The sequence below is a fragment of the Herpailurus yagouaroundi genome, unplaced genomic scaffold (genome assembly GCF_014898765.1).
Source record: "Herpailurus yagouaroundi ecotype Mexico unplaced genomic scaffold, PumYag 530, whole genome shotgun sequence".
NCBI lineage: Eukaryota > Metazoa > Chordata > Mammalia > Carnivora > Felidae > Herpailurus > Herpailurus yagouaroundi.
Genome location: NW_024412747.1, coordinates 3,163,791 through 3,166,383, shown reverse-complemented (window position 1 = coordinate 3,166,383; position 2,593 = coordinate 3,163,791). Strand labels below are relative to the sequence as shown.

General features: G+C 44.5%; 1 pseudogene; it reads right to left on the bottom strand.

Annotated features, from left to right (window-relative positions):
• Window positions 1–497: 497 nt before the first annotated feature.
• LOC121023181 (glyceraldehyde-3-phosphate dehydrogenase-like) lies at window positions 498–1,585 on the bottom strand (annotated as a pseudogene).
• Window positions 1,586–2,593: the final 1,008 nt, after the last annotated feature.

The window sequence follows — 2,593 nt, the reverse complement described above, 5'->3', positions numbered from 1 at the left end:
TGTGTTGAGTAGGGTCATGGTGAGGTAGACGACTGGGAAAGCCAGCAAGGAGAAATTAATAGAAACATAATGACAAGAGTTATTAGAAAACCCAGGAAAGTTTAGGTGGTTGGTGAGGAAGGGAAGGGTGCAGCTCTCTGTGGGCTGGATTTGAAGAACTTGGGGTAGAGAGAAGAGTTTGGAGATGAAGAAAAGAACAGCTCCTTGTGTAAGATGATATTAGATAGGAAGTGAACAGAGAAAAACAATCTTTTTAAGTTTTATTATTGTTACATTTGTATTCTCTCTTTGGTATTCTTTTGGGGGGGGCTTGGAACAGTACACTTTATGGATGATTACATGGTACAGTACACTTCATTGAGGGCTCCCCAAGGCCCTCCCTTTCTTCAGGGGAGTCTGGGATGGAAACTGTGTAGAGGCCAGGAGATTCTCAGTGTGTTGGGGGATAAGTTGGGGCAAGGAATCTCCAGCAGCTGAGGGCTTCTCTCTTCCTCTTGCTCTCACTGAGGCTGATGGTCCAGGGGGCTCTTACTCCTTGGAGGCCATGTGGACCATATGGTCCACCACCTGGTTGCTATAGCCAAATTCATTGTCGTACCAGGAAATGAGCTTGACAAAGTGGTCATTGCAGGAAATGAGCTTGACAAAGTGGTCATTGAGAGCAATACCAGCCCAAGTGTCAACAGTGGAAGAATGAGTGTTACTGTTGAAGTTGCAGAAGGCAACCTGGTCCTCAGTGTAGCTCAGGATGCCCTTGAAGGTATCCTCTGGTGCCCACTTCACCACCTTCTTGATATCATTGTATATGGCGGCTTTCTCCAGGCAGCAGGTCAGATGAACCAGTGACACGTGGGAGGGGTGGGGACACAGAAGGCCATGACAGTGAGCTTCCCTTTCAGCTCAGGGTTGAGCCTGAGTGCCAGGAGAAACAGCCTTGGTGCCAGTAGAAACAAGGACGATGTTCTGGGCGAGCCCACGGCCATCATGCCACAGTTTCCCAGAGTGGTCGTCCACAGTTTTCTGTGTGGCAGTGATGGCATGGACCGTGGCCACGAGACCCCCATGATGCCACAGTTGTCATTGTTGACTTTGGCCAGAGGGGCCAAGCAGTTGGTGGTACAGGAGACATTGCTGACAATCTTGAGGGTGTCGCCATACTCACAAATGTGGAGGGCACCAGTAGAAGGGGCAGGGATGATAACCTTCAAGTGAGGCCCATCTGCAAGTGAGGCCCAACCTTCTACATGATAGTGAAGACCCCAGTGGACTCGACAACATACTCAGCACCAGCATTACCCCATTTGATGTTGGCAGGATCTCCCTCCTGGAAGGTGAAAATGGGTTTTCCATGGATGACCGGTGTTTTGTTTTCAGCCTTGACTGCGCCGTTGAATTTGCCCTGGGTGGAATAATACTGGAACATGCAGACCACGTACTTGAAGTCAATGAAGGGGTCATTGATGGCAACAGTATTCACTTTGCCAGAGTTAAAAGCAGCCCTGATGACCGGGTGCCTGAGATGGCCAAATCCGTTTACTCTGAGCTTCCCCATTGTGTCCCAGGGATGTGGCTGGCAAAGCACCAGAAGAGGAGACTGTCTGTCCAGTGGGAAGGAGCAGAGAGCCTCCCTTTGGTAATCTTAAAAAAGACTTCTCTGAGGATTTTAGTTTATTTTTAGTACTAACTAGGAGCCAGAATAATATTTTTAGTAGGATAACTCCATGCTGTAACTAGTTTCGAGACCCATTAAACCAGTTTAGTTTAATGTGGGTTATTTAAGTATTGCAAATAAAGAAATGAAAATGCCATTATTTCCCAGTAACATGATTATATATGCACCTGGGAAAGCCAAGCATTTAGCTCTCGAAACAGCTGGATATTGTATGGAATGTAAGAAACTGTATGGGTGCAAGCATACACACACACACACACACACACACACACACACACATGCACACACACACGTGATGTCCGTAGCATTTTATCTGTAATTATAGGAAACCAACCCTACAAATAGGGGCCAATTTCCAAAAGCAAAACCCACACACAAAGGGCTTGAGAGAAAAATACACAAGAGCTTTGTGAAGAAACAGTAAAAACTTACGGAAAATTAAAACAAAAGATTTGAATGAGTGAAGATTGATAGTATATTATGCTCCTGGAAAGGAAGACAAATATTATATAAAATGTCTATGTGTCATCTTCAAGTTAACTTACATATTTAATTCAGTCTTGAGAAAAATCCCAGAATGGTTTTTAAAATTTGACAAAATGTTTCCTAAATGGATAGAAAAGGATAAGTATAACAGAATACATTTTTAAAATTTTCAGAGGGAAATTTCATGGAAAAATGTAATAGGGTAGATTAACATTATTAGGTATTAAAAATATATGAGAAACAGGGCACCTGGGTGGCCCAGTCGGTTAAGCAACTCGACTCTTGATTTTGGCTTAGGTCACAATCTCACAGTCCATGAGATCCAGACCCACATTGGGCTGTGCTAACAGTGCAGAACCTGCTTGGGATTCTCACTCTCTCTGCCCGTTCCCCTCTCATGCTCACTCTCTCTCTCAAAATAAATAAACTAAAAGA